We start from the raw sequence: 16,579 nt of genomic DNA on the forward strand, positions 1-16,579 counted from the left end.
GACACTCTCTGACACTCTCTGACACTCTCTATCACTCTTTATCACTCTCTGACTGTCTCTATTACTCTCAGACACTCTCTGACACTCTGACACGTTCCATCACTCTCTGACACTCTCTATCACTCTCTATCACTCTCTGACACTCTCTGACACTCTCTGACACTCACTGACACTCTCGATCACTCTCGATCACTCTCCATCAGTCTCTGACACTCTCTGACACTCACTATCACTCTCTGACACTCACTATCACTCTCTGATACTCTCTGACACTCTCTATCACTCACTGACACTCACTATCACTCTCTGACACTCTCTGAAACTTTCTGACACTCTCTCCCTCACTCTCTATCACTCTCTGACAATCTAGGAATCACTCTGACACTCTCAGAAACTCACTATCACTCTCTGACACTCTCTGACACTCTCTGACACTCTCTGACACTCTCTGAAACTCTCTGAAACTCTCTGACACTCTCTATCGCTCTCTATCACTCTCTGACACTCTCTATCTCTCTGTATCACTCTCTGACACTCTCTGACACTCTCAGACACTCACAATCACTCACTATCACTCTCTGACACTCTCTGACACTCTCTCTCACTCACTATCACTCTCAGACACTCTCTGACACTCTCTCTCACTCACTATCACTCTCTATCACTCACTATCACTCTCTGACAATCTCTATCACTCACTATCACTCTCTGACATTCTCTGACACTCTCTGACACTCTCTGACACTCTCTATCACTCTTTATCACTCTCTGACAGTCTCGATTACTCTCAGACACTCTCTGACACGCTCCATCACTCTCTGACACTCTCTATCACTCTCTATCACTCTCCATCACTCTCTGACACTCTCTGACACTCTCTGACACTCACAGACACTCACTATCACTCTCTGACACACACTATCATTCACTATCACTCTCTGACACTCTTTGACACTCACTATCACTCTCTGACATTCTCTGACACTCTCTGACACTCTCTGACACTCTCTGACACACTCTGTCGCTCTCTGACACTCACAATCACTCTCTGACACTCACAATCACTCTCTGACACTCACAATCACTCTCTATCACTCTCTGACACTCTCTCTCACTCACTATCACTCTCTATCACTCTCTATCACTCACTATCAATCTCTGACACTCTCTGACAATCTCTATCACTCACTATCACTCTCTGACATTCTCTATCACTCTCTGACACTCTCTAACACTCTCGATCACTCTCTAAAACTCACTATCACTCTCTATCACTCTCTGACACTCTCTGACACTCTCTGACACTCACTATCACTCTCTGACACACACTATCATTCACTATCACTCTCTGACACTCTTTGACACTCACTATCACTCTCTGACATTCTCTGACACACTCTGTCGCTCTCTGACACTCTCTGACACTCTCTGACACTCACAATCACTCTCTGACACTCACAATCACTCTCTATCACTCTCTGAGACTCTCTCTCACTCACTATCACTCTCTATCACTCACTATCAATCTCTGACACTCTCTGACAATCTCTATCACTCACTATCACTCTCTGACATTCTCTATCACTCTCTGACACTCTCTAACACTCTCGATCACTCTCGATCACTCTCTATCACTCACTATCACTCTCTGACTCTCTCTATCACTCTCTATCACTCTCTATCACTCTCTGACACTCTCTGACACTCTCTATCACTCTTTATCACTCTCTGACTGTCTCTATTACTCTCAGACACTCTCTGACACTCTGACACGCTCCATCACTCTCTGACACGCTCCATCACTCTCTGACACTCTCTATCACTCTCTATCACTCTCTATCACTCTCTATCACTCTCTGACACTCTCTGACACTCACTGACACTCTCGATCACTCTCCATCAGTCTCTGACACTCTCTGACACTCACTATCACTCTCTGACACTCACTATCACTCTCTGACACTCTCTGACACTCTCTGACACTCTGACACGCTCCATCACTCTCTGACACTCTCTATCACTCTCTATCACTCTCTATCACTCTCTATCACTCTCTGACACTCTCTGACACTCTCTGACACTCACAGACACACACTATCACTCTCTGACACACACTATCATTCACTATCACTCTCTGACACTCTTTGACACTCACTATCACTCTCTGACATTCTCTGACACTCTCTGAAACACTCTGTCGCTCTCTGACACACTCTGTCGCTCTCTGACACTCTCTGACACTCACAATCACGCTCTGACACACACTATCATTCACTATCACTCTCTGACACTCTTTGACACTCACTATCACTCTCTGACATTCTCTGACACTCTCTGACACTCACAGACACACACTATCACTCTCTGACACACACTATCATTCACTATCACTCTCTGACACTCTCTGACACACTCTGTCGCTCTCTGACACACTCTGTCGCTCTCTGACACTCTCTGTCGCTCTCTGACACTCTCTGACACTCTCTGACACTCTCGGACACTCACAATCACGCTCTGACACTCACAATCACTCTCTGACACTCTCTGACAGTCTCTGACACTCTCTGACACTCTCTGACACTCTCTGACACTCACAATCACTCTCTGACACTCTCTATCTCTCTCTGACACTCTCTGACACGCTCTGGCACTCTCTATCACTCTCCATCACTCTCTGACTCTCTCTGACTCTCTCTGACACTCTCTATCACTCTCTATCACTCTCTGACACTCTCTGACACTCTCTGACATTCTCTATCTCTCTCTGACACTCTCTGACAGTCTCTGACACTCTCTGACACTCTCTGTCACGCTCTGACACTCTCTGACACTCTCAGACACTCACAATCACTCTCTGCCACTCTCAGACTCTCTCAGACACTCACAAACACTCTCTGACACTCTCTATCGCTCTCTGTCAGTCTCTGACACTCTCTGACACTCTCTATCACACTCTGACACTCTCAGACTCTCTCAGACACTCACTATCACTCTCTGACACTCTCTTTCACTCTCTTAAACTCCCTATCACTCTCTTAAACTCTGTATCACTCTCTGCCACTCTCTATCACTCTCTGCCACTCTCTGACACTCTCTACCACTCTCTGAAACTCTCTGACAATGTCAGACACTCTCAGCAACTCTCAGACGCTCAATATCACTCTTTGACACTCTCTATCACTCTCTGACACTCTCTATCACTCTCTATCACTCTCTATCACTCTCTATCACTCTCTGGCACTCTCTGACACTCTCTGACACTCTCTATCACTCTCTGACACTCACTATCACTCTCTGACACTCTCTGACACACACTATCACTCTCTGACAATCTCTGACACTCTCTGACACTCTCTATCACTCTATATCACTCTTTGACACTCTCTGACATTCTCAGACACTCTCTATCACTCACTGACACTCTCTGACACTCTCTATCACTCTCTGACACTCTCTATCACTCTCTGACACTCTCTATCACTCTTTATCACTCTCTGACACTCTCTGAGACTCTCTGACACTCATTATCACTCTCTGAAACTCACTATCACACTCTGACACTCTCTGACACTCTGTGACACTCACTATCACACTCTGACACTCTCTGACTCTCTCTGACACTCACTATCACACTCTGACACTCTCTGACAGTCTCAGACACTCACTATCACTCTCTGACACTCTCTGATACCCTCTGACAATCTCAGACACTCACTATCACTCTCTGACACTCTCTGACACTCGATATCGCTCCCTGACACTCTCTGACACTCTCTGACACTCTCTATCAGCCTCTGACACTCTCTATCACCCTCTGACACTCTCTGACAATCTCAGACACTCTCAGACACTCTCAGACACTCACTATCACTCTCTGACACTCTCTGACACTCTCTGACACTCTCTATCACTCTCTATCACTCTCTGACAGTATCATTGTCAAAAACTCTCTGACACTCTCTGACATTCTCTGACACTCTCTATCACTCTCTGAAAATCTCTGACACTCTCTGACACTCTCTATCGCTATCTGACACTCTCTGACACTCTCAGTCACTCACAATCACTCTCTGACATTCTCTCTCTCTCTCTGACAATCTCAGACACTCTCTGACACTCTCTGTCACTCTCTATCACTCTCTGACACACTCTGACACTCTCTGACACTCTCAGACACTCACTATCACTCTGACACTCTTTGACACTCTTTGACTCTCTCTGACACTCTCCATCACTCTCTGACACTCTCAGACACTCACTATCACTCTCTGACACACACTATCATTCACTATCACTCTCTGACACTCTTTGACACTCACTATCACTCTCTGACATTCTCTGACACTCTCTGACACTCTCTGACACACTCTGTCGCTCTCTGACACTCTCTGACACTCTCTGACACTCACAATCACTCTCTGACACTCACAATCACTCTCTATCACTCTCTGACACTCTCTCTCACTCACTATCACTCTCTATCACTCACTATCAATCTCTGACACTCTCTGACAATCTCTATCACTCACTATCACTCTCTGACATTCTCTATCACTCTCTAACACTCTCTAACACTCTCGATCACTCTCTAACACTCACTATATCTCTCTGACTCTCTCTATCACTCTCTGACACTCTCTGACACTCTCTGACACTCTCTATCACTCTTTATCACTCTCTGACTGTCTCTATTACTCTCAGACACTCTCTGACACTCTGACACGCTCCATCACTCTCTGACACTCTCAATCACTCTCTATCACTCTCTGACACTCACTGACACTCTCCATCACTCTCCATCACTCTCCATCACTCTCCATCAGTCTCTGACACTCACTATCACTCTCTGACACTCACTATCACTCTCTGACACTCTCTGACACTCTCTGACACTCTGACACGCTCCATCACTCTCTGACACTCTCCATCACTCTCTATCACTCTCTATCACTCTCTGACACTCTCTGACACTCTCTGACACTCTCTGACACTCTCTGACACTCACAGACACTCACTATCACTCTCTGACACACACTATCATTCACTATCACTCTCTGACACTCTCTGACACTCACCATCACTCTCTGACATTCTCTGACACTCTCTGACACACTCTGTCGCTCTCTGACACTCTCTGACACTCTCTGACACTCTCTGACACTCACAATCACGCTCTGACACTCACAATCACTCTCTGACACTCTCTGACAGTCTCTGACACTCTCTGACACTCTCTGACACTCACAATCACTCTCTGACACTCTCTATCTCTCTCTGACACTCTCTGACACGCTCTGGCACTCTCTATCACTCTCCATCACTCTCTGACTCTCTCTGACACTCTCTATCTCTCTCTGACACTCTCTGACATTCTCTATCTCTCTCTGACACTCTCTGACAGTCTCTGACACTCTCTGACACTCTCTGTCATGCTCTGACACTCTCTGACACTCTCAGACACTCACAATCACTCTCTGCCACTCTCCGACACTCTCTATCTCTCTCTGACACTCTCTGACACACTCTGTCGCTCTCTGACACTCTCTGACACCCTCTGACACTCTCTGACACTCACAATCACGCTCTGACATTCTCTATCTCTCTCTGACAGTCTCTGACACTCTCTGACAGTCTCTGACAGTCTCTGACAGTCTCTGACAGTCTCTGACAGTCTCTGACAATCTCTGACAATCTCTGACAATCTCTGACACTCTCTGACAATCTCTGACATTCTGAGACACTCTCAGACACTCACTATCACTCTTTGACACTCTCTATCACTATCTGACACTCCCTCTGACACCCTCTGACACCCTCTGACACCCTCTGACACTCTCTGACACTCTCTGACACTCTCTGACACTCTCTATCACTCTCTGTTCCTCTATATCACTCTCTGACACTCTCTGACACTCACTCTCACTCTCTGACACTCTCTGACACTCTCAGACACTCACTATCACTCTCTGACACTCTCTATCTCTCTCTGTCACTCTCTGACACTCTCTGACAATCTCTATCACTCTCTGACACTCTCAGACTCTCTCAGACACTCACAAACACTCTCTGACACTCTCTATCGCTCTCTGTCAGTCTCTGACACTCTCTGACACTCTCTATCACACTCTGACACTCTCAGACTCGCTCAGACACTCACTATCACTCTCTGACACTCTCTATCACTCTCTTAAACTCTGTATCACTCTCTGCCACTCTCTATCACTCTCTGCCACTCTCTGACACTCTCTACCACTCTCTGAAACTCTCTGACAATGTCAGACACTCTCAGCAACTCTCAGACGCTCAATATCACTCTTTGACACTCTCTATCACTCTCTATCACTCTCTGACACTCTCTGACACTCTCTATCACTCTCTATCACTCTCTATCACTCTCTGACACTCACTATCACTCTCTGACACTCTCTGACACACACTATCACTCTCTGACAATCTCTGACACTCTCTGACACTCTCTATCACTCTATATCACTCTTTGACACTCTCTGACACTCACGATCACTCTTTGACACTCTCTGACACTCTCAGACACTCTCTATCACTCACTGACACTCTCTGACACTCTCTATCACTCTCTGACACTCTCTATCACTCTCTGACACTCTCTGAGACTCTCTGACACTCATTATCACTCTCTGAAACTCACTATCACACTCTGACACTCTCTGACACTCTGTGACACTCACTATCACACTCTGACACTCTCTGACTCTCTCTGACACTCAATATCACACTCTGACACTCTCTGACAGTCTCAGACACTCACTATCACTCTCTGACACTCTCTGATACCCTCTGACAATCTCAGACACTCACTATCACTCTCTGAAACTCTCTGACACTCTCTATCACACTCTGACACTCTCTGACACTCACTATCACATTCTGACACTCACTATCACTCTCTGACACTCTCTGACACTCGATATCGCTCCCTGACACTCTCTCTCAGCCTCTGACACTCTCTATCACCCTCTGACACTCTCTGACAATCTCAGACACTCTCAGACACTCACTATCACTCTCTGACACTCTCTATCACTCTCTATCACTCTCTGACAGTATCACTGTCAAAAACTCTCTGACATTCTCTGACACTCTCTATCGCTATCTGACACTCTCTGACACTCTCAGTCACTCACAATCACTCTCTGACATTCTCTATCTCTCTCTGACAATCTCAGACACTCTCTGACACTCTCTGTCACTCTCTGACACACTCTGACACTCTCTGACACTCTCAGACACTCACTATCACTCTGACACTCTTTGACACTCTTTGACACTCTCTGACACTCTCTATCACTCTCTATCACTCTCTATCACTCTCTGACACTCTCTGACAGTCTCTATCACTGTCAAACACTCTCTGACACTCTCTGACACACTCTGACATTCTCAGACACTCTCTGACAGTCTCTGACACTCTCTGTCGCTCTCTATCACTCTCTGACACTCGCTATCACTCTCTGACACTCTCTGACACTCACAATCACTCTCTGCCACTCTCCGACACTCTCTATCTCTCTCTGACACTCTCTGACACTCTCTGACACACTCTGTCGCTCTCTGACACTCTCTGACACTCTCTGACACCCTCTGACACTCTCTGACACTCACAATCACGCTCTGACATTCTCTATCTCTCTCTGACAGTCTCTGACAGTCTCTGACACTCTCTGACAATCTCTGACACTCTCTGACAATCTCTGACAATCTCTGACATTCTCAGACACTCTCAGACATTCACTATCACTCTTTGACACTCTCTATCACTATCTGACACTCCCTCTGACACCCTCTGACACCCTCTGACACTCACTATCACTCTCTGACACTCTCTATCTCTCTCTGTCACTCTCTATCTCTCTCTGTCACTCTCTGACACTCTCTGACAATCTCTATCACTCTCTGACACTCTCAGACTCTCTCAGACACTCACAAACACTCTCTGACACTCTCTATCGCTCTCTGTCAGTCTCTGACACTCTCTGACACTCTCTATCACACTCTGACACTCTCAGACTCTCTCAGACACTCACTATCACTCTCTGACACTCTCTTTCACTCTCTTAAACTCCCTATCACTCTCTTAAACTCTGTATCACTCTCTGCCACTCTCTATCACTCTCTGCCACTCTCTGACACTCTCTACCACTCTCTGAAACTCTCTGACAATGTCAGACACTCTCAGCAACTCTCAGACGCTCAATATCACTCTTTGACACTCTCTATCACTCTCTGACACTCTCTATCACTCTCTATCACTCTCTATCACTCTCTGGCACTCTCTGACACTCTCTGACACTCTCTATCACTCTCTGACACTCACTATCACTCTCTGACACTCTCTGACACACACTATCACTCTCTGACAATCTCTGACACTCTCTGACACTCTCTATCACTCTATATCACTCTTTGACACTCTCTGACATTCTCAGACACTCTCTATCACTCACTGACACTCTCTGACACTCTCTATCACTCTCTGACACTCTCTATCACTCTCTAGCACTCTCTATCACTCTCTGACACTCTCTGACAATCTCTGACACTCACTGACACTCTCGATCACTCTCGATCACTCTCCATCAGTCTCTGACACTCTCTGACACTCACTATCACTCTCTGACACTCACTATCACTCTCTGACACTCTGACACGCTCCATCACTCTCTGACACTCTCTATCACTCTCTATCACTCTCTATCACTCTCTGACACTCTCTGACACTCTCTGACACTCTCTGACACTCACAGACACTCACTATCACTCTCTGACACACACTATCATTCACTATCACTCTCTGACACTCTTTGACACTCACTATCACTCTCTGACATTCTCTGACACTCTCTGACACACTCTGTCGCTCTCTGACACTCTCTGACACTCACAATCACGCTCTGACACTCACGATCACTCTCCATCAGTCTCTGACACTCTCTGACACTCACTATCACTCTCTGACACTCACTATCACTCTCTGACACTCTCTATCACTCTCTATCACTCTCTGACACTCACTATCACTCTCTGACACTCTCTGACACACACTATCACTCTCTGACAATCTCTGACACTCTCTGACACTCTCTATCACTCTATATCACTCTTTGACACTCTCTGACGCTCACGATCACTCTTTGACACTCTCTGACACTCTCAGACACTCTCTATCACTCACTGACACTCTCTGACACTCTCTATCACTCTCTGACACTCTCTATCACTCTCTGACACTCTCTATCACTCTCTGACACTCTCTGAGACTCTCTGACACTCATTATCACTCTCTGAAACTCACTATCACACTCTGACACTCTCTGACACTCTGTGACACTCACTATCACACTCTGACACTCTCTGACTCTCTCTGACACTCAATATCACACTCTGACACTCTCTGACTGTCTCAGACACTCACTATCACTCTCTGACACTCTCTGATACCCTCTGACAATCTCAGACACTCACTATCACTCTCTGAAACTCTCTGACACTCTCTATCACACTCTGACACTCTCTGACACTCACTATCACATTCTGACACTCACTATCACTCTCTGACACTCTCTGACACTCGATATCGCTCCCTGACACTCTCTGACACTCTCTCTCAGCCTCTGACACTCTCTATCACCATCTGACACTCTCTGACAATCTCAGACACTCTCAGACACTCACTATCACTCTCTGACACTCTGTATCACTCTCTATCACTCTCTGACAGTATCACTGTCAAAAGCTCTCTGACATTCTCTGACACTCTCTATCGCTATCTGACACTCTCTGACACTCTCAGTCACTCACAATCACTCTCTGACATTCTCTATCTCTCTCTGACAATCTCAGACACTCTCTGACACTCTCTGTCACTCTCTGACACACTCTGACACTCTCTGACACTCTCAGACACTCACTATCACTCTGACACTTTTTGACACTCTTTGACACTCTTTGACACTCTCTGACACTCTCTATCACTCTCTATCACTCTCTATCACTCTCTGACACTCTCTGACAGTCTCTATCACTGTCAAACACTCTCTGACACTCTCTGACACTCTCTGACACACTCTGACATTCTCAGACACTCTCTGACAGTCTCTGACACTCTCTGTCGCTCTCTATCACTCTCTGACACTCGCTATCACTCTCTGACACTCTCTGACACTCACTATCACTCTCTGACACTCTCTGACACTCTCAGATACTCTCAGACACTCACTATCACTCTCTGACACCCACTATCACTCTCTGACACTCACAGACACTCACTATCACTCTCTGACACACACTATCATTCACCATCACTCTCTGACACTCTTTGACACTCACTATCACTCTCTGACATTCTCTGACACTCTCTGACACACTCTGTCGCTCTCTGACACTCTGACACTCTCTGACACTCACAATCACTCTCTGACACTCACAATCACTCTCTATCACTCTCTGACACTCTCTCTCACTCACTATCACTCTCTATCACTCACTATCAATCTCTGACACTCTCTGACAATCTCTATCACTCACTATCACTCTCTGACATTCTCTATCACTCTCTGACACTCTCTAACACTCTCGATCACTCTCTATCACTCACTATCACTCTCTGACTCTCTCTATCACTCTCTGACACTCTCTGACACTCTCTGACACTCTCTATCACTCTTTATCACTCTCTGACTGTCTCTATTACTCTCAGACACTCTCTGACACTCTGACACGCTCCATCACTCTCTGACACTCTCTATCACTCTCTATCACTCTCTATCACTCTCTATCACTCTCTGACACTCTCTGACACTCTCTGACAATCTCTGACACTCACAGACACTCACTATCACTCTCTGACACACACTATCATTCACTATCACTCTCTGACACTCTTTGACACTCACCATCACTCTCTGACATTCTCTGAGACTCTCTGACACACTCTGTCGCTCTCTGACACTCTCTGACACTCTCTGACACTCACAATCACGCTCTGACACTCACAATCACTCTCTGACACTCTCTGACAGTCTCTGACACTCTATGACACTCTCTGACACTCACAATCACTCTCTGACACTCTCTATCTCTCTCTGACACTCTCTGAGACGCTCTGGCACTCTCTATCACTCTCCATCACTCTCTGACTCTCTCTGACACTCTCTATCTCTCTCTGACACTCTCTGACATTCTCTATCTCTCTCTGACACTCTCTGACAGTCTCTGACACTCTCTGACACTCTCTGTCACGCTCTGACACTCTCTGACACTCTCAGACACTCACAATCACTCTCTGCCACTCTCCGACACTCTCTATCTCTCTCTGACACTCTCTGACACTCTCTGACACTCTCTGACACTCACAATCACTCTCTGACACTCTCTATCTCTCTCTGACACTCTCTGACACGCTCTGGCACTCTCTATCACTCTCCATCACTCTCTGACTCTCTCTGACTCTCTCTGACACTCTCTATCACTCTCTATCACTCTCTGACACTCTCTGACACTCTCTGACATTCTCTATCTCTCTCTGACACTCTCTGACACTCTCTGACAGTCTCTGACACTCTCTGACACTCTCTGTCACGCTCTGACACTCTCTGACACTCTCAGACACTCACAATCACTCTCTGCCACTCTCCGACACTCTCTATCTCTCTCTGACACTCTCTGACACTCTCTGACACACTCTGTCGCTCTCTGACACTCTCTGACACTCTCTGACACCCTCTGACACTCTCTGACACTCACAATCACGCTCTGACATTCTCTATCTCTCTCTGACAGTCTCTGACAGTCTCTGACACTCTCTGACAATGTCTGACACTCTCTGACAATCTCTGACAATCTCTGACATTCTCAGACACTCTCAGACATTCACTATCACTCTTTGACACTCTCTATCACTATCTGACACTCCCTCTGACACCCTCTGACACCCTCTGACACTCACTATCACTCTCTGACACTCTCTATCTCTCTCTGTCACTCTCTATCTCTCTCTGTCACTCTCTGACACTCTCTGACAATCTCTATCACTCTCTGACACTCTCAGACTCTCTCAGACACTCACAAACACTCTCTGACACTCTCTATCGCTCTCTGTCAGTCTCTGACACTCTCTGACACTCTCTATCACACTCTGACACTCTCAGACTCTCTCAGACACTCACTATCACTCTCTGACACTCTCTTTCACTCTCTTAAACTCCCTATCACTCTCTTAAACTCTGTATCACTCTCTGCCACTCTCTATCACTCTCTGCCACTCTCTGACACTCTCTACCACTATCTGAAACTCTCTGACAATGTCAGACACTCTCAGCAACTCTCAGACGCTCAATATCACTCTTTGACACTCTCTATCACTCTCTGACACTCTCTATCACTCTCTATCACTCTCTATCACTCTCTATCACTCTCTGGCACTCTCTGACACTCTCTGACACTCTCTATCACTCTCTGACACTCACTATCACTCTCTGACACTCTCTGACACACACTATCACTCTCTGACAATCTCTGACACTCTCTGACACTCTCTATCACTCTATATCACTCTTTGACACTCTCTGACATTCTCAGACACTCTCTATCACTCACTGACACTCTCTGACACTCTCTATCACTCTCTGACACTCTCTATCACTCTCTGACACTCTCTATCACTCTTTATCACTCTCTGACACTCTCTGAGACTCTCTGACACTCATTATCACTCTCTGAAACTCACTATCACACTCTGACACTCTCTGACACTCTGTGACACTCACTATCACACTCTGACACTCTCTGACTCTCTCTGACACTCACTATCACACTCTGACACTCTCTGACAGTCTCAGACACTCACTATCACTCTCTGACACTCTCTGATACCCTCTGACAATCTCAGACACTCACTATCACTCTCTGACACTCTCTGACACTCGATATCGCTCCCTGACACTCTCTGACACTCTCTGACACTCTCTATCAGCCTCTGACACTCTCTATCACCCTCTGACACTCTCTGACAATCTCAGACACTCTCAGACACTCTCAGACACTCACTATCACTCTCTGACACTCTCTGACACTCTCTGACACTCTCTATCACTCTCTATCACTCTCTGACAGTATCACTGTCAAAAACTCTCTGACACTCTCTGACATTCTCTGACACTCTCTATCACTCTCTGAAAATCTCTGACACTCTCTGACACTCTCTATCGCTATCTGACACTCTCTGACACTCTCAGTCACTCACAATCACTCTCTGACATTCTCTCTCTCTCTCTGACAATCTCAGACACTCTCTGACACTCTCTGTCACTCTCTATCACTCTCTGACACACTCTGACACTCTCTGACACTCTCAGACACTCACTATCACTCTGACACTCTTTGACACTCTTTGACTCTCTCTGGCACTCTCCATCACTCTCTGACACTCTCAGACACTCACTATCACTCTCTGACACACACTATCATTCACTATCACTCTCTGACACTCTTTGACACTCACTATCACTCTCTGACATTCTCTGACACTCTCTGACACTCTCTGACACACTCTGTCGCTCTCTGACACTCTCTGACACTCTCTGACACTCACAATCACTCTCTGACACTCGCAATCACTCTCTATCACTCTCTGACACTCTCTCTCACTCACTATCACTCTCTATCACTCACTATCAATCTCTGACACTCTCTGACAATCTCTATCACTCACTATCACTCTCTGACATTCTCTATCACTCTCTGACACTCTCTAACACTCTCGATCACTCTCTAACACTCACTATCACTCTCTGACTCTCTCTATCACTCTCTGACACTCTCTGACACTCTCTGACACTCTCTATCACTCTTTATCACTCTCTGACTGTCTCTATTACTCTCAGACACTCTCTGACACTCTGACACGCTCCATCACTCTCTGACACTCTCAATCACTCTCTATCACTCTCTATCACTCTCTGACACTCACTGACACTCTCCATCACTCTCCATCACTCTCCATCACTCTCCATCAGTCTCTGACACTCACTATCACTCTCTGACACTCACTATCACTCTCTGACACTCTCTGACACTCTCTGACACTCTGACACGCTCCATCACTCTCTGACACTCTCCATCACTCTCTATCACTCTCTATCACTCTCTGACACTCTCTGACACTCTCTGACACTCTCTGACACTCTCTGACACTCACAGACACTCACTATCACTCTCTGACACACACTATCATTCACTATCACTCTCTGACACTCTCTGACACTCACCATCACTCTCTGACATTCTCTGACACTCTCTGACACACTCTGTCGCTCTCTGACACTCTCTGACACTCTCTGACACTCTCTGACACTCACAATCACGCTCTGACACTCACAATCACTCTCTGACACTCTCTGACAGTCTCTGACACTCTCTGACACTCTCTGCCACTCACAATCACTCTCTGACACTCTCTATCTCTCTCTGACACTCTCTGACACGCTCTGGCACTCTCTATCACTCTCCATCAATCTCTGACTCTCTCTGACACTCTCTATCTCTCTCTGACACTCTCTGACATTCTCTATCTCTCTCTGACACTCTCTGACAGTCTTTGACACTCTCTGACACTCTCTGTCATGCTCTGACACTCTCTGACACTCTCAGACACTCACAATCACTCTCTGCCACTCTCCGACACTCTCTATCTCTCTCTGACACTCTCTGACACACTCTGTCGCTCTCTGAGACTCTCTGACACCCTCTGACACTCTCTGACACTCACAATCATGCTCTGACATTCTCTATCTCTCTCTGACAGTCTCTGACACTCTCTGACAGTCTCTGACAGTCTCTGACAGTCTCTGACAGTCTCTGACAGTCTCTGACAGTCTCTGACAATCTCTGACAATCTCTGACAATCTCTGACACTCTCTGACAATCTCTGACATTCTGAGACACTCTCAGACACTCACTATCACTCTTTGACACTCTCTATCACTATCTGACACTCCCTCTGACACCCTCTGACACCCTCTGACACCCTCTGACACCCTCTGACACTCTCTGACACTCTCTGACACTCTCTATCACTCTCTGTTCCTCTATATCACTCTCTGACACTCTCTGACACTCACTCTCACTCTCTGACACTCTCTGACACTCTCAGACACTCACTATCACTCTCTGACACTCTCTATCTCTCTCTGTCACTCTCTGACAATCTCTATCACTCTCTGACACTCTCAGACTCTCTCAGACACTCACAAACACTCTCTGACACTCTCTATCGCTCTCTGTCAGTCTCTGACACTCTCTGACACTCTCTATCACACTCTGACACTCTCAGACTCTCTCAGACACTCACTATCACTCTCTGACACTCTCTATCACTCTCTTAAACACTGTATCACTCTCTGCCACTCTCTATCACTCTCTGCCACTCTCTGACACTCTCTACCACTCTCTGAAACTCTCTGACAATGTCAGACACTCTCAGCAACTCTCAGACGCTCAATATCACTCTTTGACACTCTCTATCACTCTCTATCACTCTCTGACACTCTCTGACACTCTCTATCACTCTCTATCACTCTCTATCACTCTCTGACACTCACTATCACTCTCTGACACTCTCTGACACACACTATCACTCTCTGACAATCTCTGACACTCTCTGACACTCTCTATCACTCTATATCACTCTTTGACACTCTCTGACACTCACGATCACTCTTTGACACTCTCTGACACTCTCAGACACTCTCTATCACTCACTGACACTCTCTGACACTCTCTATCACTCTCTGACACTCTCTATCACTCTCTGACACTCTCTGAGACTCTCTGACACTCATTATCACTCTCTGAAACTCACTATCACACTCTGACACTCTCTGACACTCTGTGACACTCACTATCACACTCTGACACTCTCTGACTCTCTCTGACACTCAATATCACACTCTGACACTCTCTGACAGTCTCAGACACTCACTATCACTCTCTGACACTCTCTGATACCCTCTGACAATCTCAGACACTCACTATCACTCTCTGAAACTCTCTGACACTCTCTATCACACTCTGACACTCTCTGACACTCACTATCACATTCTGACACTCACTATCACTCTCTGACACTCTCTGACACTCGATATCGCTCCCTGACACTCTCTGACACTCTCTCTCAGCCTCTGACACTCTCTATCACCCTCTGACACTCTCTGACAATCTCAGACACTCTCAGACACTCACTATCACTCTCTGACACTCTCTATCACTCTCTATCACTCTCTGACAGTATCACTGTCAAAAACTCTCTGACATTCTCTGACACTCTCTATCGCTATCTGACACTCTCTGACACTCTCAGTCACTCACAATCACTCTCTGACATTCTCTATCTCTCTCTGACAATCTCAGACACTCTCTGACACTCTCTGTCACTCTCTGACACACTCTGACACTCTCTGACACTCTCAGACACTCACTATCACTCTGACACTCTTTGACACTCTTTGACACTCTCTGACACTCTCTATCACTCTCTATCACTCTC

The sequence above is a fragment of the Heterodontus francisci genome, chromosome 10 (genome assembly GCF_036365525.1).
Source record: "Heterodontus francisci isolate sHetFra1 chromosome 10, sHetFra1.hap1, whole genome shotgun sequence".
Taxonomy (NCBI): Eukaryota; Metazoa; Chordata; class Chondrichthyes; order Heterodontiformes; family Heterodontidae; genus Heterodontus; species Heterodontus francisci.